Source organism: Mus musculus, chromosome 3, assembly GCF_000001635.26.
Source record: "Mus musculus strain C57BL/6J chromosome 3, GRCm38.p6 C57BL/6J".
Classification (NCBI taxonomy): Eukaryota; Metazoa; Chordata; class Mammalia; order Rodentia; family Muridae; genus Mus; species Mus musculus.
In genome coordinates, this window is record NC_000069.6 from 149,313,658 (window position 1) to 149,340,778 (window position 27,121).

At 42.9% G+C, this 27,121-nt stretch overlaps 2 long non-coding RNA genes across 5 annotated transcripts in view; one reads left to right on the plus strand and one right to left on the minus strand.

Moving 5' to 3' along the window:
- Window positions 1-27,121, minus strand: part of Gm30382 — a 264,413-nt gene that overhangs the window by 132,471 nt on the left and 104,821 nt on the right. For both annotated transcript variants that reach the window (XR_001784032.1, XR_001784033.1), the window contains exon 2: window positions 1,077-1,164. This is a non-coding gene — a long non-coding RNA (predicted gene, 30382). The remainder of the gene's footprint in view (window positions 1-1,076; window positions 1,165-27,121) is intronic.
- Gm5149 lies at window positions 18,589-26,980 on the plus strand. Of its 3 annotated transcripts, none has more exons than XR_003954586.1 (3): window positions 18,589-18,703; window positions 26,355-26,468; window positions 26,943-26,980. It is a non-coding gene; the product is annotated as a predicted gene 5149 (long non-coding RNA). The 3 variants fall into 3 exon arrangements; XR_376228.3 differs by lacking the exon at window positions 18,589-18,703 and adding an exon at window positions 21,203-23,013; XR_003954585.1 differs by lacking the exon at window positions 18,589-18,703 and adding an exon at window positions 21,203-21,334.

Here is a 27,121-nt window from a genome sequence, read left to right on the forward strand (position 1 = left end):
AAAGAGAAAGGGATTTGGGAGTTCAGTTTTCTTTAATAATTCCCACATGGTTAGGGAGAGTTTCGCCTGTGGGAGACACTGGATTGCATCCTGGTACCAATACCACTACTAAAATGCTTTCTATTAATCATGAAACCCATAACTATTGATAATAGTAATACTGAAAACCACCAAGATTGAAGCCTATAGGAGTTGAGGGACTAGGACAAACAGAGATGATACAACAGGAGGATTAACTGTAGTTAATCAATTAATGTCATGCTTGCTATGCCGCAATATTCCAAGTGTTCCCAATCTACTGGCTTGGTTACACATGTTCACAGCTTGTTGGAATGTCTACTGTTATTTCTCTCACTTTGTGGAGGAGAAATCTGAATCCTGTAGTCATTTACGTAGAAGCACCATAGATAACAGCAGAAATACCATTTGGGTTATTAAAATAATACACATTTAGATTCAGGTTGGTGCAAAAGCCTAGGCCTTTAGTTGTTATAGGTAGAGCTGACCACTGTCTGGGAGAGTGGTAGCTTCTAGGAATTATTACTCTTAACCAGGAAAGCGATGGGCAGTCATGAAGAGTGGGTTAGACACGCGAAGCTTTCTATTATAAAGGACTTCACTGCCCCTCACTTTATCAACCAGCATCCTCTATAAAAGCCTTCAGTCTGTCCTTCATCAACCAGCATCCTTGGCAAAAGAAGCCCAGCTGGGGCCCTTTGTCCCTTTACAAAGAAATGCATTCCAGTGGCGTCTTGCTGCATGCAGTTCTAATTCATCTCTCCTTAACTGTGATTTGTGATGTCTACTCACATTCCAAAGCAGGAGTGCTCTCCCATCCCAAGAATTCTTTTGTCCAACACAGAGACAGGTAGGCAGCCAGCTGGCGGCAACAGAGCAGATAACAAGAAGCCACACATGCACTGACTCACGTTCTCATCTCTACCCAGGAACACAATTTTACCCTGAAATAAAGGCTCATTGAACGCTATAACTTAGAAAATCACCCACAGGCAAAGTACTACACTCGTACACAATGATTGAATTCATACCATAGCTAAAACCATCCTGGGACTTACTTTGAAATTCATCGTTTGTCTTTAGAAACTATGTAGGCTCCATAGTCTTTCGAATGAGTTGTGGAGTTTAGAGGAAGTAGCCAGCCACCTAGAACAAAAACAAAACACTCAATGTTTCAAATTCAGCATGAAAAACAAAATCAAGAGGATGGAAGGTGCTCTGCTCCACACATTCAGTGTTTTGCTTCGGAGTGTAGGGATGGAATACTAATACCGAGGGACACTGGATAGCTGAACCACCATGTTTGTACTAGGTGTTTGGGGAATCAGCTCAGAGGAAAAGAGCAAAGGCTACAAATGAGTCCTGGAAATGAACAATGTAACCAAACCCAGGAGGGAGGAGCCTGCTGCCACCCACCTAGGGAGACCTGTTAATCAGCAGATCAATTTCACTCTTATCTGAGTCATTAGGCAGCCATTGATACCACCTGCTCACTTTAAACATACAAATACAGACCAGACATCAGAAAGCTGACACCACGCTGCCTGCAAAAGCCCTCTCTGTATAGAGTGACAGGAGGACCAGGACCCAACTCCGAATCCAAGAATCTAGGCATCTGCTCCTCCAGCAGACACAGGTGGGAGAGTGAATCAGAAAGCTGGTCTCCATGGGAAGGGAGAAGACAGCTATGCCAGAACACAGGAGCTAGGAAAATTGAAAGTCAACTGGAACTCAAGAAAGATTTAATGCACTGGGGGAAGGGGGTCCTCTTTCTTCTGAAATAGTTCTATCCCTTGGCTTCAGAGTGGTGATTCCTTAAAAAGACACGGATAACAGAGATCTCGTGAGTTAGCTTTATTGATTTTGAGAACCACTGACTCCAGAGCTGTAGCTTAAGGGAACCCAACACTTGTCTGGTTGGGTTGTCCGCTACTAATGGCTAAGGTTCAAAAATAACTCCATGGAATTGGGGGGGGGGGGGAGCCAGTGACTCCTCACCAGTGGAAAAGAGGGAAGACAGATAATTTGTACATAGTGGCAGTTGACCTTGTCCTGAAGTAGCTACTGTCTGCTTCTTTTAGCTTCTCTAGACTCCCATGGTTAATAGATCTTTCAATCTTCTCTTAATCCCTTACACTCATGAGAACCTATAGATGTCTAAGTGGAGATCATCAAGGCATCCCCTTTATGTGGTAAATGAATATTTACGGCTCTCTCTCTCTCTCTTCTCTTTCCTCCTCCTCCTTCTTTTTTCATATTTTTTATTTTGAGACATGTTATCCTTAGGTAGCAAGCTGTCCATAAACGCTTGATTCTTACTGCCTCAGATACTAAACTGTTGAGATTAAAGATGTGCACCATCATGGCTGACTCTCAGCTTCTTCCATTTTTTCTCTCTCCTTCCCTCCTGTTCTTCCTATAAGGGACTTGCACTTTTAGTAGCTATGACCAGTCATCAAGGAAGGTCTTCCTGCTTTGCTCTCTTAGTCTAGTCTGAATCACCTTGTCAGTGGTAACTTGCATACCTGGGAGGGAAAAGGTAAAGTGAGCTGGTTATCTTGCTTGACGCTCTGGGATGACAGCCTGCTAACTAATTATGTCTCTACTGCTTCCTCCTGTCTCTGAGAGTCAAAGTATCATGTGTAGGTTCTGAATACTTAAAATTCATTCCTAATTAAGCAATGTGTAGATGGATGGATTTTCTATCAAGCGAGTCTCAAATATGTAGCAGAAAATGAAGCAACATTTCTAGTCTGAGATAGAAATGAGGTTAATCAAGATGCTGCACGAGAATCTACTTCCTAATAAAAAGTCTTCCTTAGCAGTTTTCCAAAATGGGCTAACCTTTTATATATTTTATTTTAATGTCTGTGGGGCTGAGGAATTAACCTAGGCCCTTACACTTGCTAAACGGGTTTTCTTCCAGTCAGCCACTGTACCATCTCCTTATTAGTATAATTTGAGGTTATTTATTGAATTTAACTATTATAGTTAATTTATACATCTCTTGTTCTTTGTCTTATGTAAAAGTCCATTGAGAGGGAACAAGAAAGTAAATTCAGGGACCAGAAAATTTGAGAATTCAACATAAGTATGATATGATATGTTCAACGTGAATTGATAAGTAAGGACTTTCTAGGTGTGCACACAAGGTAGAATCAGATGGGTGCACGAGGCAGAAAGGTTTGGTCTTAGAATGGTGGCTAAGTGGGGACTGGAGATGTAGCTCAGTCTGTAGCGTGCTGCAAAACACGCTAAAGGTCCCGAGTTCAAACATCAGCTCTGCATAAAATGTAGCATATTGCTGCATGCCTGTAATCTTGGCACTTGGTAGGTGGAATCAGTCATTTCAGAAGTTCAAGGTCATATCCTGAGTTCCATAGTGAGTTCATGGGTAGTCCCAGAAGCACACATGGCCTGCCTGTGTGCATAGAACAAGAATAAATAACGTAAAGTAAAATTGACTATTTTGAAGAAAGCTGTTCTTTAGGATTTTCCACCCATTACTACTTTTTCAATAGGCTTGGCTACAAACTCCCAAATTCAGTGATTCCCCTGCCTCAGTCTCCCAAGTAGCTGAGATTACAGGTGCATGCCACTGCACCTGGCTCCTACTGTCTTCAGAATTTGAAATTACTTTTCAACTTCCAAACAATAGCACTTTAATAGACTAAGTCTAATCCAGGTAACAACTTGATTCACATAGTGATGTGTGTGTGTTTACATATATAAGACTGCTAGACAGTGGTGGCACACGCCTTTAATCCCAGCACTTGGGAGGCAGAGGCAGGCAGATTTCTGAGTTTGAGGCCAGCTTGGTCTACAGAGTGAGTTCCAGGACAGCCAGGGCTACACAGAGAAACCCTGTCTTGAAAAACAAAAAAACAAAACAAAACAAAAACACAAATATAAAACCACGACTGTAAAACCCTAGTAATAAATAGTGTCCTTTAATCTGTAGTGTGGCGGAGAAGGTTTTAGCAAGATACAAGTGGCAATAAGTTCCCAATGACATTAAAGCAAGATTTCATCGGCTGAATGCAAATGAACATAATTACGAGTAAATAGAGAAGTGTAAACAATTCACGAAAAAGTTCGAGAATTAAAACAATATCAGTGTAGAGGGGGAAAGTTCATTTGTCATTCTCTCATCTGGAGAATAGGCAAAGAAAAAGAAAAAAGACTTTTTTTTTAAAAAAACAAAACAGGGTAGTGTTCAGGTTGCCTTACATTTAGACATGCTTAACTTCCAAAATGTTAAGCAAATGCCTTTGCCTTGAACACGTGCATCTCCTCTGCTTGTCCCCCTGCCTGGCCTGTGGTGGTAAAAACTCCTCCTTCTCTGTATCGTCCCTTGAAGAACAGGTACAATTACTGAGGTGGACCAATTCCACTCTGCCATCTTCCATGGCACAGCCCCGGAAAGGTTTTGCTGTTATCACCAGTATTGCCATTTTCCTACTTACAACAACTCTTAGAGGATTCTAAGCTGATTGGGATATTCACAGAAAGAAGTCTGCCCTCTTAGTTGGGGGCTTGGCTCTAGGACAGGGACATTAACCAGTAGGCAATCTATTGGAAACAAGGATGATGTTTGAGCAAGGAGTGAATGAGCTAGAAATCCAATTTTGGCACACAAGCCAAGATCGGAGCAAGGACAGAAGATGAAATTAGTCAATAATTAACCCAACCAACAATTTCATCAAAATTTAAAGTGTAATGTTCTTCTGAATAGCAGTATGTTACATTAGTAGTATACCATAAGAATAAGGTTTTGAATAGTATATAGTACTCATTGGGACAATGATCTATTAGATGATTAAGACTCAGAAGTTAAGAAGTTGGTGAAAGTCTATGCTCTCATGGCTGGAAGGTACTAATAACATCAAACAAATCAGAGGGTGTGTATTGGGAGTGGCTTAGTCTGGGAGGACTGGTCCTGGTGTGCTTACTCAGAGTCTAAAACTGGGAAGATTGGCTAGTGGGTTTTTGCAGTCCAGACACAAAGGCCATTAATGAGAAGGACGATGAGGTGGCAGCAGGGAGATAAAAGGAAGCGAGAGCTGCAGGAGGTGTTTCAGAGACCACCAGGAGGAGTTGGCTGCTGCATCAGGGAGGAGTGGACAATGACACACGAGAAACATGCTCCCTCACAGAAAAACCCGGAGGCCTCCGATGAAACTGCAGATGTCCGAGGGGCACACTAGTGTGCTGCGGTGGTGACAAGCATAGCTATGCATGCTCCTTCCTACTGGCCGAGTTAGAAAGTCTCAGGGAACAGCAGCAAGAGAGCCCTAAGCACAAGGCTATAAATGAGGGATGGAGTGAGGATGAGAGATGTCAAATAGATAAGATAGCGAATGCTAGGGTTGTCTAAAACCACCAAAGCTAAGAAAGACAGCAAGACTCCTTAAAGAGGACGTTTTGGGAAAGGACAGGCACAACAAGCAGGGCTGGTGGCAAGTGGGTAGGAAGCCTCTGATCTCCTTAGCACTGGACCCGTGAGCAGGAGTCATTGAAGTACTTTTCATGACAATCCTTAGAAAATTGACTTTGTCATAAACTCTACTTCATAAATTAGAAACTGAGAGGAGAGAAAGTTTGCAAAGACCACACTTTAGGCACCACAGGGGCAAACTTCAGATTTAATTACACCCCAGCATCCTTGTCCTTTCTAAGTGTGCCTGTGGCGTTAAGGAGGGGATTGTTTGTTGACTTTGCAGCTCTGTCCATTGAACCCAGGGCCTCAAGCGGTCTGGGCAAGTACTCTACCTCTGAGTTCAACACTCAGCCCAGAACGAGCTAGTTTGCATAAAACAATTGCGCTTAAAACAAAATATCCCACAGATTATATTTTCATGGTTCATTTAGCGAGTGAATGATCACAGTCATAAGGCTAAAGCTGACTGTACAACAGGCCTGAGAAACATAGGTGAAGTGGGAAGTTTTCATATTTTTCAAATAGCAGCATGCAAAATAAGTATGTTCCACATTCAACAAGTGCTGAAAAGTTTATAGGAGGTTCCCAGGCCGTAGTGGGAAAGGGAGAGGCTATCATGGAAGCACATCCTACGTTGGGAAAGTAAAATTCATATAGAGACCATTGGAGTTAGAGTTACTATTGCTGTGATGAAACACTGTGAGCAAAAGCAACTTAGGGAGGACAGAGTTTATTTGGCTTACACTTCTACGTCACAGTTCATCATAAAGGAAGTCAGAATAGAAACTCAAACAGACCAGGATCCTGGAGGCAAGAGCTGATGCAGTAGCCACGAAGGAGTGCCGCTACTGACTGGCTTGCTCGTCATGGTTTTCTCAGCCTGTTCTAGTATGGAACCCAATGACAGCACCACCCAAAATGGACTGGGCCTTCCCCATCAACCACCAATTAAGTAAATAGCTTACAAGCTTGCTTGCCTACATCTTGATCTGGTGGAGGCATTTTCTGAGGTTCCAGCCTCTCAGATGACTTTAGCATAGGTAACATTGACACAAAACCACCCAGGAGAGAGAACAGGGGTTTTAAAACATTTTCCATCTGTGTTCTTGTTTCACCCAAGAAAAATTGTATGGCAACGTAAGCCTGTAGATATATAAAACAGGAATACAAACTGGGGAGAAAGCTCAACAGGAGAGAGTTTGTCTTAGCATATGCTAGGCCCCGAGTCCAATCTCAAATAATAAAAAATTAGAGTGAAAGCATGTGTGCAAATCAAACATTTACTGATAGTAAGACTTAAAATGTTATAAGCCAAGATTTTCATATACAGATAACTTTATCATTTAGTAAAGACCAAAGCAAGGTTGGATACTAATGCGATGGATGAGTTTATTCATATTTACACACAAACCTAAACCACATCTGACACTGTAGGACACAGAGCAGCTTCAGTGTTTTCCAGTGCTGGTTAGGATTGTGGATTTATAGTTGTCATTGCTAGGACTCTGGCCTTATAGAAAAATACAGCAAAATAGGGAGTTCAGGGCAAGTTGGAAAGATGTGGTGGCTATTCTTGTAGTCCCGTTAACCATATATGGGATTAGCTAAAACCAAACGACTGGCCATACCTGTGAAGACATTTTTTTTTTTATTTAAATCATTTGAACTAAGAAGAGCCAGCTGTAATCCAGATCCTTGAGACAGGAAGACAACCCTTTAATCCAGGTCCTTTTAGATGGAAAAATCACACCTTTTGCAGGCAGCTTAAGAAAGCTGTGGAAGAAGGAAGCTTGGTATCTCTTCACTTGGTTCCTTGTTCTTGCTTTTGTTAGCAACTCCATCCCTTCAATATCATTAGAGACTATACCTTTGGGATTCTGGCACATACTGAAGGCTATGTGAGACACCCAGCCTTAGGGACTGAAAATCTACTGGATTCTAGGACCTTCCTTTATAGGCAGCCATTGTTGGATTAGCTGGCCCACAGCCTGTAGACCACTCTAATAAGTCCTCTTTATCCCTTCCTTCTATCTCTCTTTCTCTCTAAAATATATGTATATGTTTAAATATGTATAAATAATAAATATAAATATATTTATTTTTAATAAATTTATATATTTATTGTAATATAAATATATAAAATATGTTAAACATAAATATTTATATATTTATAAATTCATTCTATAGGTTGTATTCCTTTAAATAACCCTGACTCATACAGGGAAGAAAGGGTCTATGTGACTTATACTTCCACACTGTATTAGCCCATCACTGAAGGAAGTAAGGGCAGGAACTCAAACAAGGCAGGAACCTAAAGGCAGGAGCTAATGCAGAGGGACACTGTTTAGAGAGGTACAAGCTATGGAGGGGTACTGCTTATGGGGTTGCTTCTTAAAGCTTGCTCAGCCTGCCTTCTTGTAGAACCTAGGACTGCTAGCCCAGGGATGGGCCCACTCACAATGGTCTTGGCCTTCCCCCGTCAATTAATAATGAAGAAGATAGCCTACAGGCTTGCCTGCAGCCAGATTTATGAAGGCATTCTCTCCACAGAGTTTCTCTTCTTTCAGGGACTATAGCTTGTGTCAAGCTGATGTAAAACTAGCCAATAGAAAAGCTGAGGCTCTTCAGGCAGCTTTGCTGTTGATGTGGGTGTGAAAACCTGCATGGTGCACTGTGTATGCTCTGTCTTCAGAGCCAAGCTTTCAGTGAAACCACGGGATGCCAGCATCCTGGGCCAGCACTGCCAGAAACCTGCTTGATTCCAAATTGATTTTTGTTCATTGTGTATTCAGTAACCTTCAGTTACATAACTTCATACAGGGGGTTTAACTCAGAGTTTATAAAGCCATGAAGACTTATATAGTGAGCAGGAGTGAAGAGTCAAGAATCACCATTTGAGAGCATTTAGACAGAGGAATGTGGGGGCTGAGCTTAAAGAAGTCGAGTACAAATATATTGGATAAGAGATCCTAAGGTTGTTTTTTAACTCTGTTCTCAGAGCAACAGGAGAATATTGAAATGCTAATAATTATACTTCAGAGGGTGAATGCTAACCAACCAAGCTCACATAGCTGCTACAGGAACCAAAAGGGAGCTCAGCTTATATCAGTGCCCATGTCTGTTCTTTCTCAAAATCTTATCAAAGTCCTGAGCTGGCTTGCAAAAGTTTACCAATCCTGCCTGGAGAAAAACATTTTTTTGATTGTTCTTTAATTTGTGATATGGGCAGTATCCTAATTTCACTTTTGTTGCTCTGTTAAAACACTCTGATCAAAAGGAGTTTAAGAGAGAACAGAGTTAATGCGGCAGGCAGGCAGGCAGGCTCGTGCTCAAAACTGCATAGGGAATGACTCTGCCCACAGTGGTCTGGGCTCTCCTACATCAATGAACAGTCAAGACAATTCCCTGCAGACAAGAGGCCAACTATTTTTTGGGCAATCCCAGATTTGGGACTTCTTTCTCAGGTAATTTTAGGTTGTGGCACGTTGACATTTAAAATTAACACCGTATAGATATCCCATGTCTTTTCTATTGCTATAAAACCAAAGGATTTAGACTCTGACCTAGACACCTTATAAAAAAGAAAACATTTAATTTAGGGCTCACAATTCCCACAGGATTAGATTCAATGGACAATATAGTGTGGACCATAGCAGTAGACAGACAGGAAGGGTGAGTATCTAAGAGCTCATGTCTTGATGCTCCAGCATGAGATAGACCAGCTAACTGGGAATAGCATTGACTTTTGAAACTTCAAAGCCCACCAGTAATATGATGCCCCAACAAGGGCACACTTAGTAATTTCTCCCAAACTGTTTCAAGAACTGGAGGACATAAAAATACATGAACTTATTGGGACATTCTCATTGAAATTACAACACCCTGTTAATGTTATTTGCTGCTATTACTATATCAGCTAAAAATATAGTATAGCAGTAGATATGGGAAGATATAATCCATATCAGTCTCAATGGTATTCATAACACAGAGACAATGATATGTTAAAAAGGGTCAAGTATGGGTTCCATCTTGACTGTAAAAAACAACAACAACACACAAATAGAAAATAATAAAATGTATCACAACAATTAGAAATGACTAGTTTTATAGATCCATTTTGTATATTTCTAATTTAAATCTGTATTCTAAATTTATGCAATGTAAGTTTTACTAATGGGTCTTTAATGAAAAAGCACTTTCCAAAATCCTGAAAACCAAAGGATTTAGACTGGTGACAAGGCACCTTCGTCAAGTCATTCTTGGGCATACATTTTAGTTAGTTCCTTGTTTTTTGTTTTGGAAGAAGGTTCCTGGAAATTCAGAGCTAAGCTTTCTCGTCTCTTTCAGCATATCTCACCATGTTGATCTAGATTCATATTGAGTAACAAGAAGTTTTTCCTCAAACAGGCCAAGAGTTGAAGCTGATGAGCGAGGTGGTGTGATAAAACGCCCCTTTAATCCCAGCACTTGGGAGGCAGAGGCAGGAGGATTTTTGAGTTCGAGGCCAGCCTGGTCTACAGAGTGAGTTTCAGGACAGCCAGGGCTACACAGAGAAACCCTGTCTTGAAAAGCCACAAAACAAAACAAAACAAACAAACAAAACCAAACCAAACCAACAAACAAAAAACCGCCCTCCACGGGGACTGGGGACTTACAGGAAACATGCAGCTCGCCCCTCCTCCTTGTGTTCTATCAGTAGAGCAGGATTTTCATTTCAAATACAAGCTTCTAACTTGGAGCACAGCTAAGTTTATAGCCTCTGTCCACATTATCATTCAACTCTGTTATTGTCATGTAACCTCCTCTTTAGGAAAAACCAGTGGACCCTAAAATAAAATGATCGCAAACATGCAAATGAAGGTAGCTGAATTCTCGGGCGTTGGCAGTGTTACTTGAGTTTGAGATGGCCTCAGAAGGGACAATCATAATATTTTTCTGGCTGTCTTGTCTTGATTTATAATTTGAATCTCCATAAATGATAATAGAGAGGGCAATTATCAAAGAAATGGAAAGGGTAATTATCATTAAACTGAAAACACATCAAACATCCAACACGATGGATGTCTGAGCTAAAAACAGATTTTGTGGATCTTGCAACTGTTCCAGAGGAGTTTAATGGAAGCAACTTCGTCTCCCACCTCCTCTAATTAGCCAGATGACTTTGGGTATATCCTCCCCACCCCCTTTCTTTCCCTTGGATGAGAACACAAGAGCTGTTCATCTAAATAGAGACATGCTTAGGATCTGTGAATTGATGAGACATAAGCAATTGTCTACTTAGTATAAAAAAGAATTTCCTTTATTCTCTCTCTCTCTCTCTCTCTCTCTCTCTCTCTCTCTCTGTGTGTGTGTGTGTGTGTGTGTGTGTGTGTGTGTGTGTGTGTACAATCAGATATGGTGAGGCCACGGAGCAGGTGTAGGTGCCATCTACCTGGCTTTAAACAAGGTTTTTTTGTTTTAACCCTCTGTGGCTTTCTGGGATTCTTCAGTCTTAGCTCCCATCTCATTGCATAAGCCCTGGGATTGTGAACTATTGTTAACCCGGGTTTTGATGATTTGGATGCAAGGCTTCATACCTGTGGGGCAAGTACTGTACCAGCTGACTGATTCCCCCCGGGGTGGAGTTTTAGTTTTCTTGTCTGTACCTGTGTAATTACGGGGGAATGGGGGCACCCCTTTCATCTCTACCAAATTCTGCAATAAATGAGTTTAAGTGAGGTGGCAAGGTTTTTGTTCATGAGCATAAATATCAGACTGGACCCTGGCATTCCCCTAAAAGGCTTTGTCTTAAGCAAATCAAGTGAGTTATAATCCGAGCTCCAAGCATTAGTTATCATGTCTCAGAGAATGAAAAGAAAAGATACAAGCTTCAGGACACTGCTCAGAGAGAACTGTCAGCTAGATCTGCTCGCTAAGGAAAATGGTGGGGGCAGGGCATCTCAAAACTGAAGATTACTTTCCTTAGGTTTTTAGATCAGGAGGAGTAATTATTGCATGGATTCTGATGTCTGCTAAAGAGACACTTCTTTGTGGAATTCGATCCAATCAGGTGTTAGCAGTGAGTAGCTGGAATTTTCCGTCTCTGAAGAAGTGTGTTTACTGAGCAGCCGAGGCTCTGGTCTATTGATGTTCTTCATATATGCATCATGATGAAATACTCTGGGAGTCTAGAGATGCCAATAGAATTTTATAATCATTTTATCTGGGTCTCTGCTTTTCACTCTACAAAGAAGCCCAACATGTATTAGTGCACACTGCTTGGGTAGATAGGACTTGTTTAGTTGAGGGTAAAGGACCATAGGTGATGTCAGCACGTGTGGTTATACTGTGGTACCGAACTGGACATCATGGTAATGGACCAAAAGTGAGACCAATTGTTCAAAAGGAAAAAGGAAAGAACTCTCAATTGCCCGTTTTTGGATGGTTACATGAAATATCTGTGATTTCGGTCTTTCTGTCATCTCATGTCAAATTGCCTCTGTAACTCACCCCCCGAAACAGATCAATACAATTTTACTATGCTCTGTGTGACTCCTGGAGCTACCCTCGCCTTGAGCTCGGGAGCCTGAGCTGTGCCTGCTGGCTTGCTTATTGGGGTATTGAATGCATGTTGTACTGTCTGCTGGCCTGGGATATGTGACATCCATGCTGGATAGTCTTCCTCTGAGGAGAATTTTCCAGTGGAGCGTCTGTTTCTTCCCAACATTTATTCTCCCCAGAATCTGTAGCTATATACGAAGTACTTCATTTTCATATTTTGGTGTTTCTGAGTACTGGATTAAGTCAGTACTCACCAGTGAGCTATAGTGTTTAAACAAACAAACAAACAAACAAAACTTCTATGTAATCTGCCCACCAGACTTATAGACTCTTACATGTATATCTGTAAATTGTTATCTTGAATTGTCTACTCCCTTATTATTTTGAAGAATTAATTAACTTGGCCAATAAACATATTTTAAAACATCAAGAACTCCACAATCTCTGAACAGATGAAGGGATCCATTACCAAACATCAGGAGGAGCTTGGGGAATCACGTAGAAGAGGGGGAGGAAAGATTATAGGAACCAGAGGGGTTGAGAACACCTCAAGAACTAGGGCCACAGAATCAACTAAGTAGGGCTTCCAGGGGCTCACAGAGACTGAAGTGACAATAAGAGAGTCTGTGTGGGTCTGCCCTAGGTCCTCTGCATATACCTTATGGCTGTTACCTTTGTATTCTTATGGAACTCCTATAGTGGGACTGGGGGTGTCTCTCACTCTTTTGCTTGCTCTTGGAGCCTTTCCTCCCACTGGGTTGCCTCATAGAGTCATTATATGAGGGTTTGTGCCTAGTCTTCTTGCATCTTGTTATGCTGTGTTCAGTTGAATTTCCTGGGATGCCTGCCCGTTTCTGAATGGACAAGGAGGAACAGTGGGTCTGGGGGAGAGGGAAGAGGAGGGGAAACTGTGGCCAGGATGTATTATAGGAGAGAAAAATAAATGAATTTAAAAAATAAGAATAAAAAAATATAAAAAACTCAAACAACAACACAACTACAACAGAAAGTAGGTGGGTGTTTTGTTTTGTTTTGTTTTTACAACTTCCCACTGTGATCTGTGAACACAGCTCAGCGACACAACCACTTGCTTAGAACTGCTGCTGTAGCTCTGGGTTCAAGGCACAAACATCGAAAAGAAATAATTCCCCCAAAGTTCTGCGTGGTTTGAAGTTACTGAACTCTCGCCTAGCAGCTGTTATGAAGTGATTTACATTTGGTGCGCCCTCTCCAAGGCTGGGGGATTTCCCCTGAATTACAGGAAGTCCCTTTCAACATGACATGCACTTCCCTTGATGTCACAATTCCTCTTGATAAGTATAAACATTTATTTTTAACATGGTCCTTAGATCTTATTCAGTATTTGGTTTCCATCCCTATGTCAAGGACAGATAAAGAAGAAAGGCCAGCTTGTGGGTCAGTACACTCACACATTGAATGTGGCGTTAATAAAAACCTAACAATACTGTTTTCATATGTTTTAACGTGTCTTGAGATGCCAAAAGAACTTGTGAAAAAACAACAGGAGAGAGAGAGAGAGAGAGGGAGAGAGAGGGAGAGAGAGAGAGAGAGAGAGAGAGAGAGAGAGAGAGAGAGAGAGAGAGGAGAGAAAGAGAGAGAGAAAGAGAGAGGAGAGAGGAAGAGAGAGAGGAGAGAGGAAGAGGGAGAGGAGAGAGGGAGAGGGAGAGGAAGAGGGACAGGGAGAGGGAGAGGGAGAGGGAGAGGGAGAGGGACAGGGACAGGGACAGGGACAGGGACAGGGACAGGGACAGGGAGAGGGAAAGGGAGAGGGAAAAGGAGAGGGACAGGGACAGGGAGAGGGAGAGGGAGAGGGAGAGGGAGAGGGAGAGGGACAGGGACAGGGACAGGGACAGGGACAGGGACAGGGACAGGGACAGGGACAGGGAGAGGGAGAGGGAGAGGGAGAGGGAGAGGGAGAGGGAGAGGGAGAGGGAGAGGGAGAGGGACAGGGAGAGGGAGAGGGAGAGGGAGAGGGAGAGGGAGAGGGACAGGGAGAGGGACAGGGACAGGGACAGGGACAGGGACAGGGACAGGGAGAGGGAGAGGGAGAGTTCTCCAACAAGAAGCATAAGTGAAAGAAAATTCATGTCAAAAAATTTTATCTGTAATATTTTAGAAAGTTGGTGCATTTTTTTTACAAGTTATGATCATCCCTTTTCCTACATTCGATCCTCCCCAGATTCCACAGCTATGTTAGAAATACCTCATTTTTTTTCTTTTCTTTTTTTTTTTTGCTGGCTCTGAGTGTTATGGATTAGATCCCCAGTACTTTCCCACTGAGTTTCAGTGTAAAACCACCACCTCCACCACCTCCACCACCACCACCACCACCACCCCAAGTTTTCCAAAGTAGGGAAACAGCTTCTATGCAAAGTGTCCAGCATGAATTTTTAGAAACACAAAGGTACATCCGTAAACTCATTTACTTCGAATTGAGCATCTTTTATTATTTTGAGGGATTAGTTTTCTTGGCCAATAAGCATATTTTAAAATACAAAGAAATGTTCTTTTTGGTTGTTGCTATTGTTGTCTGTACTCAGTTTTCACAGGAATCCAACATTCCTTTTTGGGTTATCTGAGAAGTTGTCAAAATAAACAAACAAACAAAAAACAACAGTGCACACAGCAAGCAACAGGAGAGCTGAAGCCCTGGTTGGCCAACTCTCAGGCTTTTATACTACACTGCGACATTGCTTAACTCTGCTAGTTTTAAAGAGAACGTAGGCCTGTTTCACATATATTGTGCTTCTTTGGATATTTGTGCTTCCTTGTATTGAAGTGTTTCTATGAAAGCTAAGTATACACAGCTCAGTAGTAAAACACTTAACTAGCATGTGCAAGGCCTTGGGCCTGATCAACAACAAACAACTACAAAACAATCTCCCTGTGAGGACCAATGTTCAAACTTGTGTCCTTGTTGGCTTGGACAGGTATTCTGCCTCTGAAGATGTCACCAGACCTTGAGCTGTTAGAGACCAGATCCTGTTATATTCTATAGCTTAGGCGGTTCTCAAGGTCTCTATCTTCCTCCCTCAGATTCTCAAGTGCTGAGAATATAGGTGTGTGACACAATACCTGTCTTAGCTTCATTAATATGCTCATAGCATATTAATTAACTTTACTCCTGTTTTCCAAAACCAAACACCTCAAATGAGTATTTCCTCCATTCCTATATCCTCTGGAGATGTATTCAACCCACTGTTAGGTCACCAGATATTTACAGTGTGTTTATTACTGTCAGTGTTAAGCAGTCTTCTAATCTGTGGGTGGTGTATGTGTGTGTGTGTGTGTGCACGCACACACATTCTATGCTTGGGAAGGTTTTCTTTGAGTAGGAAAGGTGATAAACATATGGACACACACACACACACATACACACAAAACAATTCTGGTAAGATAGTGAGAAACTCAGGGAAGAAAAATAAAGTAAGAACGTTCTCTAGAAGATACAAGTTAATTTCTATGGCCTATGTACTACATGTGTGAAACACCAGTCTAAGTTCATCATAAAGAGGAATCGGTATGGTTCTTAGCATGCTCTTTGAAGTTGGTGCTGCATTCACAGTAGGTAACTTCAGTGAACAGCAGTCTGCTCCCCTGGGTGAGATGTGGAGTTGATTGCTTGCCCTCAATATGGGGTCCTTGTTGACTAGGTTGATGGGAAAGTGTGGGCCAGAGGGAGTAAGACATCTAGTCCTCTTTAAGTTGTCTGACATTTTCTTCCTGGTCTTGAAGTCCTAAGTGCTAGGTCAGAAGTCAGAAGAGGAACCCCAAACTGCAAGAACATTCCAGCAACAGTTGGTGAAAGCCCAGGTCTCACTGAAAGAGCAGTAAGGCTTTATTCTTGAGATGACATGACTTGGGAAGGCTGATTTGGGTTGCAGTAAATGACACGTCTCAACATGGAAATAGTTTCATGAAGTTTTATAGTTAGAGAACAAAAGCTACATTAGAAATGCATAGATACGAACGTTAGGTAGACAAGTTACAGCAAAACAAGCAAGCCTGTGTTCTAGAGCTTTCTGGTGTCTGTGGGTAGACTGTGGTAGTCCAGTGATTTTATACTAAAGGCTTCGTGTGCCAGTCACAGGAATATGAGGTAGACACAGAAGTGGACAGGGAATGACTAGTAAGTGTGTCGTCAGGATGTGCAACAGTCCCAATCTTTTCAACCACAACAGTGGTTTTAATCTTCTAGCCTTGTTGACCCTGTAACATGGGTGTGGCTTCTTTCTGAGAACTTCAGTTCCTGTAGAGTCAGTTTAACCTGAACCTTTACCAAGCTCCAGCCCGAGAAGGAACACTCTGAGGGGTCAGCACCTCAGGCCTCCAGGACGGTGGTGATGAGCTCTGTGTGATCTATCCATCAGACTCCAGCCCACCCTTAGCCAAGGGAGAGGCTGGAGGAGTTCTCTTACGCACTGCGCCTCTGGGCATTTAGGTGTGCACTGGAGAACAGTTGGAACAACTGCCGTGGTCTCTTTACAGACGAGCAAGACCAAGGGAAAGAAAGGTTAACTGATAAATGTGCCTCTTAGGGGAATCTGACTCTCACCGTGTCAGACTCATGTGCCACCTTAAAGTCTATCCCTGATGCCTTCCCAGTGAGGTCACTGTCCCAGGCATCCTGGAATCTACGATGCAGTTGCCGCCTAGTTCTGCCGTTCCACCATCAGTGCCCCGCCAGGGTGCTTTTCCACCACGGGACCTTGCACTGTCCTTGTCCCAAAGGCATTATGCTGTCTATGGCCTTTCAGTGGATTGGAATCTTAGGAGACTATGAAGGAGATTGACCCGCACTAATCTATAATCCTTTCATTGTGTTGTAAAATTATGAGAATTATTCAAGTGAAGTAGGAAATTGACTGCCATTTGATTAAATAAAGAGGAAGGAGAACAAAGTAATTTTCTTAAATTGAGGGCAAATAACTGTCACACACACAAAAAATCAAATTTCTTGGCATATAAATAGGTCACATCCTTTGTCTACCCGGCATATTTGGGTGGGAAAGGCCTGGCTCTGGATACCCTCACCCAGAGCATCCTTCAGCCAGATGGACCTTCCTTAACACGGAAGGAGATCAAGCCGCTCCCTGCGAGCTCAGCGGGCGTAGTTCCAGAGGGTATTTACTGTAAGTTTAGCAATTTCCATTCTGAAGACCTTTTGTGCACGGCAGAGGGACAGCTCTCGGCACAGAGGAAAAGATGGGTGGTGGATGAGGCGTGTCTACCCTCCCCAGGAAACCCCTGATAGTCTTGAAACTTCCCCTCCAGACTATTATACAATCCAGTGCCGTTTCCAAGCAGGAAGTATGATATTCCAAAGACAACTTGACCTCCCGATTGAAAATAGGACTGGGCAAGTAGGTGGGTGGGGGTGGACTGAGGAGAAGGGAGAAGAGTTCAGGCCTGGTGTAAGTCAACCAGATGCACAGACACAAGCATGTAAATTTTGTTAGGAACACACGGTAACATTTCTCTTATGACAAAAATCCAGATTATTTATTCCCCTTGGAGTACATGGGCGCGCCGAGTTTCTAAATGTTCTGTTTGAAAAACTCAACATAACTACAGAAAGCAACCTTTAAACCAGAGCACCCTGTTTTGTTTCCTGCATCCTCACTGGGTGGATCCTCTGATGCCTTGACAGCATCCAGCTTCCAGGAGTAAGCCTCAAGACTGGTTGCTGGGGGCTTTTACCCACTGCTCCTCAGCTGCAGCCCTAATGGTCCCCCAGACCTGTAAGCCCACAATTGCTCTATTGTTTACTTCACAGTCTGAAAAGCCATGGTCCCCATAATCCTAACGGTCATGTTCCCTCAGCAGCAGGTCCCCATCTCTAGTTCCCAGAGGGGCTTCAAATGCAGGCAATAGATTAGCATCTCCATGGCTTGGTGCAATCTATGGCAAACCTATCTGCAAGGGCCCTTTGAAAAGTGTGGACAAGGCTAAATGATTTGCTGTGAGACAATTGTGTTCTTGAGGTGGAGAGAAATTAGGGATAACTTCTGAGGACTGAATGCACTGGCTGAGGGGTAATACAACGCTGGGGACCTCTTGGCCTCTCTCAGCGTTTTGTTCTGTTTCAAGGGATGGGGGAAGGGGACTTCCAATTGTGTCCCTGATGATCAGAACATTGCCTCCGTGAGAGCTCAAGAAAGACACATGCCACTACCAATTAACCATCAGCGGGGCAAGGTATTTATCCTTTCTGTCAGATTCTGTGGGAAGCGTGCCTTATTAGCATTGAAGCCCAAAGAAGTAACCCAGCCGTCCACATTTGCTTACCCTCCCAGGAAAAGCAGACAAGAATTGTTGGTTTGCAAACATATATAGGGAGATAAATAATAAATAAACACCTCTTGTTCTTCCTGGTCTCTACTTGAATGCCCAAATTAAAAATCACCCAATGAAATCCTATTTCCTGCCTGGCTCTCTCTGTTTTTACATTCACAGGAGCTTTTATTTGAAATCAGCTCCATCATGGGGCCGGCTGCTTTGAGTGATTGGGGGCTGCCAATTCCCCGGTTAACCATCTCTGACCCTTCCCTCTGCACTGCACTTCGAGTCAGAGTGGCTGGCCTGGGAGTGAGAGAGTCTCTAGGGCCCATGGTTGTGGCCCCATCAGAAGACACTTCTTGCATGCTTTCAGCTGGTTCCTGGCATGTATCAGAGGGATCTGTGGTGAGCGGCAACAAGGGACTCACTTTTCATCCACTCAAGTTGTGGTTAGGCTTAGTGGCATTTCTTTCTTATCTCAGCCACTAGGAGTCAATCCCCCTGAAAATACATAGTTCTCTCTCTCTCTCTCTCTCTCTCTCTCTCTCTCTCTCTCTCTCTCTCTCTCTCTCTCTCTCTCTCTCTCCTCTCCTCTCTTCTTTCTTTTGTTCCTTCCTTCTTTCCTACCTCCCTCCTTTCCCCCCTTCCTCCCTCTTTCCTTCTTTTCTTTTCTTCTCCCTGAAAGAGATGGCAGAACTCTCAGCCCTCCCTCTTCACCCTTTAGATACAATCACAGAATTATTGTGTATATTCTTTAGGTCATTTGGGGACAAACAGGCAAGGGCCAAGTTAAATTATATGTTTTTCTATTAAAGGTCTTAGAGGAAGCTGCTTTCCTGTAACTAAACTGCTGATGTACCTCTTCATTAAAGAATCAGGGATTAAATAATACTGCTATCATTTTCATATTGAAAAACAAAAACAGAACAAAAAACACAAGCCAAAGTTACAACGGGAAGATTTAGAGTATAATGTTAGCGTTTTGAAAATGTACTAGGAAGATATTAAGTACCAGCATTGTTAAGATACAAAGAACAGGAATTGGTAAAGATGCCACTTGGTACTCGTCTTAAGCCAGCATCTAAACGGAGCTTAGCATTTCAGGAATCAGTTTGGAAATCGGAAGAGAACGGTATAAGGTTGCCACCATCTTACATTGCCCAGTCAGGGTATGTTAGAGACGAGAGCTGAAGCACACCAGCAAGATAGAAGAAGGGGGTCGTCATTCCTGAAGTGAGGATGTGTTCACTGGAGTAGGTAGGGCGGAGGGAGGGAAACCATGGTCTCTGAATGCCAGAAAGCTTTGTCGGGAATGAGGAATTGTGACTCCCACGCCACTGGCCTCGGAGGAGGGGGAGGGGGTTTCAGCAGCAGCAGCTTCCTGAAACTCGTCAAGCCCCTTCCCACCTTACAGCATTTGCACCCCAGCGTCTGACTGGAAATGTGTGTCCTGGGACCCCGAAGGAGCTCTCTGCTCCACTCTAACCACAGCGCTGAAACCCATTCCCAGGCTCTCAGCCCTCCCTTCCCATGTCTGTGCCTCTCCACCCCTCCTGTCCCTTTCTTTTCTTCTTCTCTTTCTCCTTTTCTCCCTTCCACTTGCCCCCTGCTGACTGGGTCTTCTGTAGCCGAGGCTAGCCTGGCTCTGCCGCAGAAGATGCCCTCAGACTTCTAACGGGGCCAGCCTCTATATCCTAAGTACTAGAACCGCAGGTGCACCCTCCACGTCCAGATTACAAGCACTTCATACACGCTAAGCAAGCTCTTCTCCAAGCTGAGACACATTCCCAGCCTCTTGCTTTATTTTTCTATAAGGGCTTGTTACTGCCCGGAGGTATGTGGTCACTGGTTCATACTCTGCCTCTGTGCTTCAGTCTGATGGTGGCCTGCCATGTGCTTTCTGTCTTCTTGTCAGCTTCTCTCTACTGCTACTTTTACAGATGTGTGTAATTGCATAATCCTTTCTATTTCATTTTATTGTTGCCAAGAAAATGATTCTGCAGGGCCTGCACTGCTGGGTATACAAAAGCCATGTCAGCTTTTTCTTAATATATTTATTTTATGTATATGAGTGTTTTGTCTGCATCTCTGCTTGTGAAGGACAGAATAAAATGTCCAGTTCTTTGGGACTGGAGTTACAGACTCTTGTGAGTTTGCATGCTAGTGCTGGAAAATGAATTCAGGCCTTGGAAAGAGCAGCCAGTGCTCTTAATTGCTGAACAATAGCTCTAGCCCTGGAAACCACTGTTTTCTTTTATATAGATGTATGAAGTGAATATATATCTATATATATGCATACATATATATGTATATCTATCTATCTATCTATCTATCTATCTATCTATCTATCTATCTATCTATCTAGTATGTGTGTGTGTGTGCATTTTGAATTATAAAAACACTGTTTTTGAGGAAGAGACTGAAGAAGCTGAGGGAGCCTCAGTAGCTTAGCTCAAGGCACAGCAAAGGGAAGTGAATACTTGAGTCTCCTCACTAGAAGTTCTTCCAAGTAGCAGGACATGCTTTTCGTAGAACATGCAACTAACTGAGCATTCACAGATATAGGGCTGATTAATGATTTAGGGAATGGAGCCATTCCTAACTCCAGGGTGGGCTGCTGAGAAAGGATGCCTCTCTTTCCTTCTTCCCAAAGTGACCATATTAAAAGAACCGGGCTGATGGCTCACACTGCTGTGACAGACGATACCATGACAAGAGATCAAATTCAGATTCCCTTAATCAGGCTTTCTGTGGCACGGGGCTTCACACTCAAGACTCAGCGATCCAGGGAAACCAGGTTTCACAAGTGGGCTTGAGAGGGTTGTCAGACAGGTTGAGCTGTGTGTCACACTTCCGAGGGGCAGGGACAGCCACTATCAAAACCATACACAAGTCTGTGGGAACCAGCTGTGCATAAAGAAGTGAGAACGGACAAAAGAAAAACGATCAGATGCTTGGACAGAGAGGGGGAAGGCCAGCAAGGCTGGGCCGGGGAGATGCTGCTTCATCTTTCTGTGACACATCCCTTCCTCCCAGGTATGGGGCAGAACCTCGCCGTACAATCAGAGAATTAGGTCACAGAATTTCTCTTTGGGCACACGTATGATGGCAGGGAAAGGTCAGAGCATATTTCTAGTGCCCTGACCTGCCTTGAGGGGAAGAGGCATTCTGATTTCTGTGAATTGCTTCGGGGAAGGAGAACAGAATGATAGCCCTCAGACAGGAGGGCAGCAAAAGGCCATAGAGGGACTCTGAGCTTCTTTGAACATCTTTCTCTTTAAAGTACTCAGTATGTGAAAGGTCTACTCGCCGGGATATCCCCTTCTGAGCCCCAATACCGTTCTCCTAACCTTGTTGCTTATTGACACCTCTGAAATCCTCTTTGCAGTTTATCCTAAAGCAGACAATGTTTACTGACACACAGAACTCAAGTTTCTCCTAGATAGAAAAGGCGACAGCAGATGCCAGGTGAAGCACAGTGAGCTATTGTTTCTCACAATGAATCACTGAGAAATGACACAGCATAGAAGATAGACTTGTAGACCAGCCTGACTACCAACAGCAATGGGTCACTATAGAAAACGCTGCTTTGAACACGCTCTATGAAGAATAGAGTGTTGAGAGCCTTTCTAATTTTGGAGCTCTATGGGGTGATTCAGATTTGTTTTATTTTTATTTTTTTTTAATTTTCCTTGAAAACCCTCTCTTTCTGTCTCTCTGTCTCTATCTCTCTGTTTCTGTCTCTCTGTCTCCATCTCTCTGTCTCTCTCCTTTTTTTGTGTGTGTCTGTGTGTCTCTGTGTGTGTTTGTGTGTGTGTGTGCTGAGCATGTTTAATAATGTTCATGTGGAAATGTAAGGACAACTTGTGGGGAACCAATTTTTTCTCTCTACCCTATGCCATTCAGGGTTTGAACTTTAGCTCTCAGGCTTGGCAGCAAGTGCCTCTACTGGCTCACCCACTTCTCTGGCCCTTTTGTCTTCTTTTGAGACAGGGTCTCATACCTGGAATGTGCTACACATCCAGAAGTGACTTTGGACTCTTCATCTTCTCGCCTTTGCCTCCTGAGCGCTAGGACTATGGGTGTGTACATAGCCTGTTGTTTGATGTGGGAATTTAATCCAGGTCTGTCCATGTGGGAGGAAAGCAGGTGCGAGTTGAGTTACAAACGGAAGCCCTTACCAGGAATCTGGGAATATGTAGTTTTCACTTGTGGGACATATGGGCTAACAGGGAGATATTTTTGGAAAAGTGGTACTTGTAGGTATCAGAGTTCAGGGCCTGGCATCCCCAAATCTGACATCTTGGCATGCCAGTCTGCCATGAATATTGAACAATCGCTCTGCCACGGAGCTCCACCCACCCCTGCTGCCGCACTATTTAATGTAAGCTGAATAGAAGCAAAAAAGTTCCCTTACCTTTCTCCCTTGAAACATGGCAGATAGGAATACTCTGACCTACATCCCCTAAATGGAAGTCCCAAGGCCCCCATGTGCCCCATGTGTTCTTTCTCATACCTGAGGGCAATAAAAATCTGAAGCTGTAGGCTTTGCTTTCTAAGTTCACTAGCTTGTCACGGTTAGGTTGTATCTTCTGTTGCCCAGTCGCATTTCCACGTGACGACCCACTAGGTTTTGGAAGACTGTCTAAGAAAACACAATGGCCTCTTGTTTTTCAGTCTTCGTTGTGAGAGCTCTACCGGGCAGAGGATGTCAGGTAAATAATGCTTTCTCCTTATGGCTTATCTTTTACTAGAGGGTGGTCAGTCATGAATCTTGGGCTGGAAAAGAGAAATATATAATCAAGCCCTTTACAGATTGTGGGACCTGCAGAATGTATCCACGGTCTGGTACCTGCTCAGGAGACTGCAGAAATGCCCAGCATAGCTGATAAAAGCCATCTGAAGGGCAATGATTTTTTTTTTAAAAACCAGTGTTCACAAGTTCCGGGTGATTTGCCTGTAGAGTTAAAGATGCAGTTTCTCTGGTCTCTTGCTTCTCAAGTTGGGATGAACAGCAGCAAAGCTTTGGCGTGTTTCTTCTTTTCTTGTTACTTTGTTTCTTGTTATGGGATGTCAGGTGTGAAACTTGTGCTAAGGGAAAGAAAATTGCCCCAGTATGTACACATTAAGCTTAGCGCAGACTTTTCTCTTGTAAACCAGGACCAACATCACCTTTCCTGTCCATTTATGATGCTTAGCAAAGGATGAAACGAATGGAGGTGGGGGAGGGGACCAAATCCAGAGGGATGGGGACATGAAGAACATGGGACTCCAGTGTGAAAACACACACATATGAACTTATGAACTGGGGTTTGTCTTGTCTGTATATGTCATGAGTCTCTCTCTCTCTCTCTCTCTCTCTCTCTCTCTCTCTCTCTCTCTCTCTCTCCTCTATCCCTCTCCCCTTCTTCCCCACTCCCTTCTTTCTCTCATTCTTTTATACCTCAGAATAGAACATAGGTAGGGAAGGGGCCGGAGAGCTGGCTCAGCACTTAAGAGCCCTGACTGCTCTTCCAGAGGTCCTGCGTTCAATTCCCAGCAACCACATGGTGGCTCACAACCATCTGTAATCTGATATGATGCCCTCTTCTGGTGTGTCTGAAGACAGCGACAGTGTACTTACATAATACAAATAAGTAAATCTAAACCAAACCAAAAAAACCAAACAACCCCCCCCCCCCAAAGAAAGCAAAGCACATAGATGGGGGATACATAAACCCCTGTGGATGAGCCCATCCTGTTCTGACAGCCAGATTTCCAGAAACAGAGAATTAAAGGTTTGGGCTGGAATCATCTTAGGGTAACGGTGTACTCACTTGAAGGCAGGCTCATAATGGATCCTCCAGCAACATCAGTTACTAGTGTTGATATTAATTGTTCCCTTTCAAACACCAAACATGAACTAGCAAGATAGGAGAGAGAGAGAAAGCACTTGCCCTGCAAGTGTCATGGTCTAAGTTTCATTCTGGGAATCCATGCTAGAAGGAGAGAACAGACTCCCAATATTTGTCTTCTGGCCTGCAGACATGCATGATTTAAACACACACACACACACACACACACACACACACACACACACACACACACACGCACACATGCACACGTACACGCACACGCACACACACACACACACACACCCACCCACCCACACACACACACACACACACACTGAGAGAGACAGCGAATGAATGAATGAATGAATGAATGAGTAAATAAATTAACAAACCAAGCATTTGTGGCTGGATATACTCAGTGGCAGTGAGCTTGCCTAGGGTGTGAGAGTCTTTGGTTTTCATCTCCACCACGACAACAAATAAACAAACAAGGATCCCCATGTCCAAACAGCTAATTCTAGCATCGCTGAACTGTTGCTACTGCTGTGACACTGAACATTTGGTAATAGGTGAACATAAGGTCACTGGGCTGACTTTTATGATGGTGGATAAAGAATAAAATATTAAACAACTTAAGAAAATCAGGAGACTTAGATTTTTCAACCATTATCCACTCAAAGGCAAATCTGTCTTATTTTAGTATCTCTAATCAAGAAGATTAAAATCAGACGGAAAGCTCAATCCTTTTGATATTTGGAATAAAAATGTACATTTACATTTAGAACTACTGGGACACAATGAAAGATGTAGTTATTTGAGGTAAAAGTGGATTGTGGATAGAGTGGCCAGTGAAAATGCTTCTTAAGTATGCATGTATGACAAAAACCTCCAGACACGAGGAAGTCTCAATTGGCTTTTGAGCCACACTGTGGTTTATTGTATTTTACATCAGTTCTAAGAAGATACCCCATGCCATTGTGTCTATTGGAAAATCATTATGGTGCAATTAAAAGCAATGCTGTTTCACAGATGCACGTGAGCCCCAGTCTCTGTGACTCACGCCTGGCCACTTCCTTGAGCCTCTTGTGACTATGTGCTCTCATGATGGTTGAGAGACCCAGCTGTCAAGAAAACACCCAACAGATGGCAGTTGCACGGATGTGTCACCCTTCTTGGGAGTCCCTAACACCGGAGCTGGGGACCTCCATCAGTGCTGGTGTGCAAATGACTCCTTTCAAGTAGCAGTGGACTGGAATGTTCAGTGACAAAGTTAATCTCCCTCCAGAAGTGAAGGAAATTGAATTGCCCTTATGAAATGAAGTGTACAATACAATGCTTATATTGTCCCTTTGAAAACTTTTACATTCTTATAGATAAGAGTGTCAGACTAAGAGGAAGGTGACATATTAGACAATATACTCCTTTCTCTTAAGGATGTGAGCAAAGCTATACTGGTCCTCTTTCTCATTGTGTGAAGCTCTATAAAGATCGGTTTTATATTTCCTTTAAAAAAAAAAAAAGAGCAATTTAACCTTGGCCTTGGTAATGACGTGACTTGTTGAATGACATGGTCTGTAATGAAATTACCCTAAGTGGTTTGAGAATTAATTAAGTGGTTTCATTTTACATTGTAGCTGGCATTTTAGCACAAAACACTTAAGCCTCCCTCTTCATTACTGTCCCTGTACATATATGTGTGCGACATTACGTGAAGAGGAGACCTACAGATGGGGATTGCGAAAAGTGTGCTAATCACTGTGGGATTGGGCCTCATTACTCATTACTCAGAATGTGAAGTGTAGTTGGTTTCTGACTCATGTTCCTTCCTGTCAGTCACACAAAGGTTTCAGGTGGTAGAGCCTTAGTTCTGTCTAGAGAACATTCTGGTCTGTCTGAGTATGTAATTAAATGGCAGGACAATCTTGAATAATAGGTTTAGGCCACCCTATGTCCTTCAAAAATGTCCTGCATGCACCTGCCTGCTATCGCAATCCCCTTCCAAGGCCTGTAAAAGGTATTGGCTTTCTTTGCTTTGGTCCAAGTATAAATGTCAAATCTTCCAAGCAGGGTGTGTGAGGGTTACTATGTCCTTTAGGGTTAAATTTAAATAGGTTAAAATTGTTGGTTTTCCTTTATGATGTTATCAAAATTATGTCCCGAGACATATATTTATTCTAAATCGTGACCTAAGATTTGTATTTATTCTAAAACTGTGACATTAGTATTTGTCTAGTCATGTCGAAGAAGAAGAAGAAGAAGAAGAAGAAGAAGAAGAAGAAGAAGAAGAAGAAGAAGAAGAAGAAGAAGAAGACGACACGTGCTCTATGTGCTTTCTGGTAATGTAATTGCATCTTGGCTTTACGGACTCCTCTCTAAGGATTTGTCAGTGCACCAAACACCTGAAGGACAAGCTAGAAAAAGAAGCACACCTCCCTAGTAAACAAACAAGAGAGCCAGGGCAGAGCACAGCCTGGCATAAATGACATAGTATCTATTTGGAATACATTGTATATGTCTGAGACAAAGGATTCCACTAATTCGAAGAGCTTAGCACATGTCAAGCATTGTGGGAAGTCCTCTACAGACACCATTAGATGGTATTTTAGCCACATGTGAGATGGCTGCACATCCACTAGACCAGTACACTTACAACGCTGTCAAGGCTGATCATATGCCCAAGCCAACTAGGCCGGTCATCTTCCAAACTCCTGCATTTTTTTTCCAGAAGAATTAAGTAATTTCTTCCCTATAAAACTCACTATTACTTTTCTTGTTGTTTTGTTTTTCATACGGAATTTCTCTGTGTAAAGCCTTGGCTGTCCCAGGAAAAACTCTAGAACAAGCTGACATCAAACTCAGAGATCTGCTGCCTCTGCCTTCCAAAGGATGGGATTAAAGGTGTGAGACTCCACCTCCTAATATTGCTCTTTCTATGTATATGTTTGTAGAGTTCTGTCATGCTATTAATGGATGTATGGGATAATTAACG